The sequence below is a fragment of the Pteropus alecto genome, unplaced genomic scaffold (assembly GCF_000325575.1).
Source record: "Pteropus alecto unplaced genomic scaffold, ASM32557v1 scaffold30, whole genome shotgun sequence".
Classification (NCBI taxonomy): domain Eukaryota; kingdom Metazoa; phylum Chordata; class Mammalia; order Chiroptera; family Pteropodidae; genus Pteropus; species Pteropus alecto.
This window is the reverse complement of record NW_006429782.1, coordinates 985,888-994,832: the sequence shown is the minus strand read 5'-3', so window position 1 is coordinate 994,832 and position 8,945 is coordinate 985,888. Positions and strand designations below refer to the sequence as shown.

Sequence of the window (8,945 nt, the reverse complement as noted above, 5' to 3'; positions counted from 1 at the left end):
CACCTGCCCGCCTTCCGCGGCAGCCTGGGCCACGAAAGCCCGAGACGCCGGGGCCGCGCGCTTACCTGAAGAGACGGGAGCGAGCTCTGCGCTTCACCAAGTCTTAGCAACCGGCCCGCCGGCCCCGCCTCCACCTGGCTTCGCAGGGCACGACGGGAGCGTAGTTCCAGGGGCGGGGTCGGCGCGAGTTAGAGGCGGGGCCTGAACTACAATCCCCACAATGCCGCGCGCGCGGCCGCCTCGCTCCGCCCTTCGCGGGGCCGCTCGCGTGACTTGTGGGACTGCCGGTCGAGCGCTGACTCCGGGGTTCGAGACTCAATGGGGTGGGCGGGGAAAGTCGGCCCTTTGGGAGATCAGCAGAGTGGGGAGACTGAAGCGGAGGGGCATATGACACCCGCTACAGTCACCGAGCCCAGTTTGCTGTCACCACGTGGTTCCGGAGGGGAGGTCCCCACTGCATGGGGCCCGCTTCCAATTATGGTCTGGGGCTCTTGCGGACCCCTGGCCTCAGTTTTCCCATCTGTTCAGTAGGCGATGGGAGCCGTTCGACGCTCGGGAGAAAAAATCCTAATTTTGTAGGCATATCCAGTTATTCATTCTAGTTAGGTGTAACCCTGTGATTCTCAACCAGGAGCAGTTTATCCCCCGAACCACAAAGGGACAAAGGCACTGTTTGGGGACATTTGTAGCTGTCGCTGCTACGGGGTGCATCTAGCATCAAGCGGCATCAAGACTTGTAGGCCAGGGATGCTGTTCAACGGACCACACCGCAGGGCACAAGCTGCCAGGAATCGTTTTTGCCACCCAAGGCTTATGTGAGAGTGAAGCCAAAACAGAGAACAGACTCCAGAAGGAGTGCTCTGTGCTGGGACAACACTTTAAGCACCTGGATCGAGCCACGCCTGAGTCAGGGAACCTTTCAAATTCCTTGTGTGTTTTGTTTTGTTCTGTTTTGTTTTAAGCTAACCTGAGTCATGATTTTGGTCTATTTTACACCAAGAGCTTTGACCAGTAGGGTCCCTTTTGTCTTGATTCCAACATCCTTCACAAGTAACATGACCCTCGAAACTCATGGCAACAGGTTCATCTCCAGAACCAAAAGGTTGGAAAAACTGTGGAATCGGTTCCCCGTTGTAAGCTTAGTGGCAGCCAAAAGCTCCCCGGAGTCGGTCAGAAGCCTGCGTCAGCTGCTGCCCACCTGGGTGGCCATAAGCTTGTCCACGTCTGCAAGACAGTCAAGAAATGAACCTAGGGAGGCACCAAGTTGGGTGGCCTGTGTTTATTTGGCTCATCATCCCGATGACACTCCGAAGTTGCCACGACGGTCCTATGGGCCCCAGGTGCTTCCCGCTTTTGTGGTAATCCTCAGCCTAGGCACTTCCCAGACATGGAGCGAGGCAGCGGGACTTCCTTCAACTGCCCAGGGAAGGCCAATCAAAGCCCGCTGGACCCTGACAAGGAAGGGAAAATGCCATCTCCTGTCTCTCAGAGGTTTACTGTCCCCAGGAGTTCTCTCGATAAATTAATCCCCAGCTAACTAACCAGACTCTTAGAGGGCCTGTGATCCCATCACACACACACACACACACACACACGCACGCACAGAGAATTGATCAGCCACCAACCATCGGTCATTCCCCCGGCCAGAAAACATTCATTTCCAAAAGCAAACTCAAATGTAGCCCAATTCTAAAGCGTGGCCTCTTTGCTCAGAGCCCTCCTCCCTTATGTAATGCTTACAGCACCTGGTCTCCCTAGGTGGTCTCCCATCCAAGTACTAACCAGGCCCGACCCTGCTTAGCTTCCGAGATCAGACAGGATTGGGCTTGTTCAGGGTGGCATGGCCGTAGATGAGTAAGAGCCCTTTAACCCTTAGGGAACCCTGATGTCCACTACAGATAACCCACCCGGTTCTCTGCTTTCCCAGGTTCCAGAGGCTGACGCTAATGAGATAATAACATTAAAAACCATTATTACCGATTAATAAGGGTGAATATTTACAAAGCGCTTATTTGCAACCCAATGCTGTTCTGGTCGACTCCTATACTATCTCATTTAATTCTTACTACAATTCCCTGGGACAGTACAAGTGCTGAAGCATTGAAATGACCTCTCCACATGACACGGGACTGGCAATGCGCCTCATGGGGCGCTCGATTCCGACGGACTCTCCCCAAAGCCCTGGCCACATGGAACTGGGGTGTTGAGGGAGGGGGCCCCCATTGCAAATAGTCCTGTTCTCTCCTGGACCGCTCTTTGTTTTAGAGTCTTCCCAGTACTGATTCTCTGGTGGTCTGTCATTTACTTAGAATGTCTGCTCCACGAGGGCTCAAGGTTTTTTCGCTGCGGATCCCCACTGCCTGGCCCAGAGCAAGCACTCGATGCCCGGGAACAGGCGATGTCTTTGTTGTCGTTATTTGGCCATGACAAATGGGATTTGCCACGCATCCCCGACCCTGGCCCTGCGCCCCTCTTCCCGACCTTCCAAATATCAAACGGTCAATGTCGCCACCTACCGACCAAAGGCGGCAACGATGAATTCCTAGCCCCAGGCCTGATTTGAGTGCTTTCCAGGACAGCCACAGCCACATTGCCCCTGGCCCCTGGGGGTCAGAGAGACCTGGTGCCTGGCTCCAGGGGTGCTGCTCCACCCCACCCCCACAATTACCAGGAGACACCCACAACCAAGAACCACGCACCTATGCGTCACTGGTGCCGAGGCTGAGGGCCCCAGCCCAGAGCCAAAAGGACACGGCAGTCCTTGTAGGGGACCTTGGGTAAACGTTCTGTTGGGTCAGATGGTGACTCTGTGTTTAGCCCTTTGAGACGCTGCCACACTGCTTTGCATGGCGGCTGCCCCATCTTACATGTGAGCCCACGTGCCACGTGTATGGGTTCTGACGTCCCCACCTCCTCCCCAATGCCTGTTATTATCTATCTTTGTGGGTACAGCTGTCCTGTGCGGTGTGAAGGGCCACCTCCCTGTGCACCGGGGTCCCCGTTTCCATGATGGCTCAACTGTCAGGGACACAATTGTTATTTTGTGCCTATGACCCGCCAAGTCAGATAAACTAAAGACGATGTCATTTCTGATGCAGTGGCTTCTCTACAGAGCTAAACGCAGGTGTTGACTTCACCCCAGAGCGGTCAGGGAAGGCGTCTCTGCAGAGGTGACACTTTCCCTGAGTCCCAGATGACGAGACATTTTCTGTGGGAAGAGCATTCCAGGCAGGGGGGATAGCTCATGCAAAGGCGCTGAGGCAGGCCCTGTTTTAACTGGGAGTGTCCCCATGGGTGACGTTTGGTGAGCACAGGGGCGCGCGGAAGACAGGAAGCCAGAGAGCTTGGCCAGTTCGATGACAGCTGAACTCACGTATATTCTGCGACCCGGGAAATCAACTCCTGACAGGCCAGGTGCCTGTTATGGACTGGATGTGTCCCCTGAAAGTCACGCGTTGAGGTCCTAACTCTTAGGACCTCGGGATGCGACTGTATTGGGAGATGGGATCTTTAGAGAGGTGACAAAGGTAACATGAGGCCATCGCGGTGGGCCCTCATCCAACACAACTGGTGTCCTTCTAAGAGGAGATGACACAGACACACACGGAGGGACGACCAGGTGAGGATGCGGGAGGGAGGACTGAAAAGAAACCAGCCCTGCTGACTCCTTGACCTCTGAGTCCCGCCTCCAGAACTGGGAGGAAACCAGACTGTCGATTAAGCCACCCCTGTCGTAATGTATTATGGCAGCACCAGCAAACTAATGCGGCATCCCAAAAAACCAGCGTTTACGTCCGGCAAAAGACTCGTGTGAACCTCCACAGCCCCGAACTGGAAACGACCCAGGTATCCACCTGCAAAAAATGAACCTACATTGACTTGTCATTGTTACTCAATGTCCGTAGCGAACATCAGGGTTCTCTGTTCATGTCGCACATGTATAATGACACATACCAACTGCTACAGGACCGTACAGAGCATTTTCGCTGCCCTAAAACTCCTCTGTGCTCCACCCATTCACTCCTCTGCCACCCCCTGGTATCCACTAGACTTTTTACCGTATCCATGGTTTTACCTGTACTTGTGCAGTTTAATTAAGCTGCACAGTTAGAATCTGTGCACATTGCAATCTGTAAATTACATCTTCACTTTTTTAAGCATTATCTCTAGGTGGCTCTGAGAGGGGGTTTCCGGTTAGCATTTGAATCGGTGGACTCAGTAAGCAGATGGCCCGCCCCACACTGGACCCAGAAAGGCTGAGGAAGGGGAGATCTGCCCTCCGGTCTGAGCGTGAGAGCCGGGCAGTCCACCGTCTCCCGCCCTTGCCCTGGGCTCGCGTCCCCAGCTCTCTCTCCCGGGTCTGCAGAGGGCAGATGGCGGGTCGTGGCACCTCTCAGCTTCCACGGGGGTGAGAGCCAGGTCTCCCTATTAAATCTGTGCCTATGTGTCTCTGTTTCTATCCCATGCGCTGTGTTTCTCTGGAGAACCCTGACCAGCACAGCCTGCTGGGGTGGTTCTCCCAGCACCCCCTTCTTTGCTTTGAAATCTAACTCCTAGGGATTGAGTGCAAGGTCTGGCTGTGCAGACCAAAGCAGAGGGGCTGGGGACATGATTCCATAGTGCAGCGGTGAGCACGTCCAGTGGAGCTACAGTTCGTGGTTGGTGGCCACGCCCCCCTGAACAAGCCTGATGTCTGATCTCGGAAGCTAAGCAGGGTCGGGCCTGGTTAGTGCTTGGATGGGAGACCACCTAGGAAGACCAGGTGCTGTAGGCATAAAAAATAATAATAAAAAATTTTAAAAAAAGTCAAGGGACTGGGGTCCGGGAAGGGACTTCCTCAGGAAGGCCACTGTGCCACCGGAGATGGCGTAGTCCTGTCCAACCTCTCCTCCCCACCCTTGTCAGCTGGGCGACCAGTGCTATTTTAGGATCCCCCACTTCCTTCCTGGCTTGTGTCAGGAGCCCATTTCCTGACCGGGTCTCATTCTCTCCCTTCTGAGACCACTTACTTGCATTGCACATCGGGCCATTTCTCCACCAGCCCCAAAGGCCTGGACCTTGAACTTGGGCTTCCCGGTCTTTTTCACAAATTAAGAGTGGCAACATCATTTGCAGAGCTCAGTTCAAAATGAAAATACGGGGCCCCTGGTTCCAAAATTATTAGAAATCTCAAGACAGTGGCCACAGGGCAGTAAATCATAGGTGGGGCCCTTCTGAGCTCAGGGCCCTGGGTGACTGCACAGGTCTCAGCCCATGAAGCTGGCACTTCCCCAAACACCTGGGGCTCCCCCCGCCTCGGGGGTTCATGAACTTTTATTTATTTTATCGTGGTGAAGTAGGTGTTTCATAAAATATACCATCTTAACCATTTGTAAGTGCACACTCAGTGGCTTTATGCACATTTACATGTCGTGCAGCTGTCCCCACCGTCCACCGCCAAGACTTTCTCATCGTCCCAAACTGACACTCTGTCCCCCGTCCCCATTACACACTCACTCCCCTCCCCTCCCCAGCCCCTGTCACCCACCATCTATTCTCTATCTCTGAATCTGACTCCTCTGGGGACCTCACAAGAGTAGAATCACATGGGATGTGTCACTGAGCATAATATCCTCAGGGTTCACCCATGTTGTAGCAGGTGTCAAAATGTCTCTTTTTTAAGGCTGAATAATATTCCATCGTGTGGATGGACCAGGTTGTTTATCCGTCATCCGTCCGTGGACACAGCATTTGGCTCTTGTGAATCACGCTGCCTTGAACGTGAGTGTACAAGTCTCCGTTTGAGTCCCTGCTGTCAATCCTTTTGGGTACCTACCGAGAAGCATAAGCATACTTTTTTAACAGCTAGTCTTTTTTTAGCCATCTAGCTTTCTTTCGGCCTCTGCTTGACCATAACAGTGCAATGCACCCTTTGCCAAGCAAAACCAAAACAAACTCAGAAGACGTCGAAGCATGAAAAAGAGAAAAAAAAAAAAATCGCTCGTTCCCCTCATCCCCCCGCGTTGTCCTTCATTCCCACGGTGGCATATTTCAGAGGGGGAGGCCTGTGGGTGCTATTTTCCTAGATGCAGCTGGGGGACCTTCTCTTTAGAAGCCTCTGCTTCCAGGAATCTTCCCCAAAGGTCCCTGCCCGAGATTGTGAAATGCCTCACATGCTGTTTCTGTTCTGGCCGCAGCCAGAAGCAACCTCCGTGTCCAGTAAGAGGGGACTGTGTGCACAAGGAGTGGGCCAGCCCCAGGGGGGCATGGAAATGCTTTAGGGCGAGCTGAGGTGGAAGAAATCTCCATCTGCATGGTGTTTGTTGAAAAGTTCTGTGCGTAAAAAAAAAAAAAGTTTGAAAGGCGGGAGATGGGTTTGTCAGCACTGAGCGGGGAGCCACGGGCAACGTTGTAGGCTCAGGATGCGCTCATCGGCTTCCTGGGGGCAGGGGACACGGAGAAGCCTTTTGTGCTCAGGCTTTTACACCCTTTGAATTTTGAACCTTATAAGTATAGTTCCTATTAAAACACAAATCAAAGTAAAATTATTAAAACAAACAAACCAATAGCCTTATATTGGTCCCATACCTCAGGGCTACAATTTTTTCTCTCAAGGATTGCCCATGACCTTCTCATCCGGTTTTCTTTGGCTGCACGTCGAGGATATTTTTCTGTTTTCCACCATTATAATTAATGCAGAGATGAAAGTCTACGGAGAGACCCTGCTGTCTTTCATGTTATTTGTTCAGATTCTTAGAAAGAGCGTTCCTCCCCTCCGCCTTCCTTTTTTCTTTCCTTCTGTCAACATTTATTGAGCACCTACTGAATGCCAAGCCCCGAGCTGAGCACTAGGGACACAACAGGGAAGAATCCAGACACAGTTGCCCTTCTTTGTGGAGTTCACCGTCTAGACTGGTGCTTCTAGAACTTTCTGGGTGATGGACACATTCTCCATCTGTGCCATCCAATATGGAAGCCGCCAGTCCTCCATGGCTCTTGAGCACTTGAAATGAGGCCACTGCAGCTGATGACTGGGTATTAAATTTGATTGACTTTTAATCAATTCATTTAAATTTAATAAGTGGCCGCATAGGGCTCATGGCTTCCATGTTGCACAGCACAGGTGGGAGCATTGTTAAGACTGTTGGTTGCTGTGGCCCAGTTATTTCCCAGATGGGCTGACTGTCTCAAGTCAGGAGAGAGTGACGGGAGGGCCTGAGTCTGTGCTGGGTGTCACTCACGTGCTCAGGGAGCCTCCCTCCACCTTCACGGAAGCCGACTGTGGGTCGAGAATTATCTTTATCCCGTGTGTTCTGCATCCATCAATCCATCGGACAGCATGGGGGACAGCTGGGAACATGGTAGGCCAGAGCCTGGGTCGTTGCTCTGGGGAGCTGATGAAATGTGAGAAAGATGGGTGATGAACAAGGGAGCAGCCCGATAAAATGATCCGAGATGGCAAGGCTTGATGGAAATAAACAGGGTGCTAGGACGTGGTAGGGACTTTGGCCTGGGGTGGTCAGGGAGGGCTTTCTGAGGAGGTGACATTTGAACAGATGCCTGAAGATGAGGAGGAGCCAGCCATGTGGCTGTCTTGGGACAGGGCACTCTAGGCAGGAGGCATTGCTCGTGCAAAGGCCCTGAGGTAGGAATGAGCCTGGCAAGGCCAGCGCCTCTGGGGCAGAGACAGTTAAGGGGAAAAGGGGTGAAAGCGAGGGAGCGAAAATGGGCCAGCGGCTGGACCCCGCAGGGCCTTTGGGACTGTGCTGAGACATTGGGAGAGTTAGGGCAGTGCTTCTAACTTTGCAGAGTGCCCTCTGGGCGGTGGGGGACCTGGGTGGCGGAACTGGGTGGCGGCAGGGGCAGGCCACATTCAGGCGGGGACCGAGCTCCCTCCCCATCTCCTGGGCCCCCAGCTTCACAGTGTCTGCTACTGTTTCCTCACAGCAGGAGGAACTGGGCTTTTTGATACAACTGTGGCTCTATCCCCTCGCAATCCAGGAGAGAGGCTGGGGAAGGAGGCTGTGGACAGGCTTGAAGAAGTCACAAGGAACTCCGAAGGAACCTGGCCAGGCTGTGACTTTCAGACCTCTGGAGAACTTCAGCTGAGGCTGGGAGCCTTGAGGGGGGCAGCTGAGGCAGGGGGACGCTGGGACACCCCTGGACAGGCCCCTAGCACACCGCAGGGGGAAGCGGTGGCAGACCCCGGCCAGGGGGCCAATACTGGGGGCCAGAAGAAAGCAGCTGGAAAACAGCCCCGGGCAGTGTCCATTCTGGGTCTTCTGCAGGCAGCTGGACCCAAGGAATGGGACCCTGAGGGCGGGCTGGCCAGGGAGCCCAGAGCCTCAGGCTTATCTCTGTAAATGAAAATAAAGATTAGAGTCCCTGGAAGAAGCTGGGCAGGCGCTGCCTGCTGGGGGCGGGGGTGGAGAGCTTGAGGTGGAAAAGGCATGCAGGCAGGGGGAAAAGCGTAAGGAAAGACAGGAGGCCTGGAAGCCTAAGGATGTCCAACTAATTCAGTTGGCCTCTGCAGCCTCTCTGCCTGCGTCACTGTCACCTTCTCAGAAAGGCCCGCCCTGGCCACCCCCTCGAAGAGGTTCCAGTCATCTTCAGCCCGCTCGCCATTTTGCTCCCAACCCTCATCCCTATCCTCTCCCTGCAGCATGAGCAGAGCGGCGCGGGACTAGAGTGGGGAGCGTGAGACACTCGCCTCAGGCACAAAATGTAAGGGACGCAAATTTCACAGTATTTTCTTAGAATATTAAAAAAGCTGAAACGAGTTCAAAAGAACCCATGAGGAACATTTAAATAAAGGCAGGATCCGTCCCTGAACTTGGCACAGCCTTGCCTCGCTCGTCTCACCTCAGGCCTGGCCCTGGAACGAATAAAAAACTTATCAATGACGGGGGTCTCTGCTCCTGAAAACCGGAGCCTCGCCCACCCGCCAGGTCCCGCCCACCCCCTCT

The 8,945-nt window shown here is 53.7% G+C and overlaps 2 protein-coding genes, 1 long non-coding RNA gene and 1 pseudogene across 4 annotated transcripts in view; all 4 read right to left on the bottom strand.

The window, feature by feature from the left end:
* SCAMP4 (secretory carrier membrane protein 4) overlaps positions 1-148 on the bottom strand; it is an 18,260-nt gene extending 18,112 nt beyond the window's left edge. Inside the window, exon 1 of the mRNA XM_006904062.3 lies at positions 66-148. The gene's annotated coding sequence lies outside the window, so the exon portion shown is untranslated. The remainder of the gene's footprint in view (positions 1-65) is intronic.
* Positions 1-152, bottom strand: part of ADAT3 (adenosine deaminase, tRNA specific 3) — a 5,226-nt gene extending 5,074 nt beyond the window's left edge. The window contains exon 1 of the mRNA XM_025042986.1: positions 66-152. The gene's annotated coding sequence lies outside the window, so the exon portion shown is untranslated. The remainder of the gene's footprint in view (positions 1-65) is intronic.
* A 1,581-nt stretch (positions 153-1,733) lies between these two features.
* LOC112476049 lies at positions 1,734-1,852 on the bottom strand (annotated as a pseudogene).
* Positions 1,853-5,519: 3,667 nt separating this feature from the next.
* Positions 5,520-8,908, bottom strand: LOC112475953. Of its 2 annotated transcripts, XR_003044928.1 has the most exons (4): positions 8,842-8,908; positions 7,221-7,373; positions 6,568-6,688; positions 5,520-5,811 (listed from the first exon to the last, which is right to left on the bottom strand). It is a non-coding gene; the product is annotated as an uncharacterized LOC112475953 (long non-coding RNA). The 2 variants fall into 2 exon arrangements; XR_003044926.1 differs by lacking the exon at positions 6,568-6,688.
* Between the last annotated feature and the right edge of the window lie 37 nt (positions 8,909-8,945).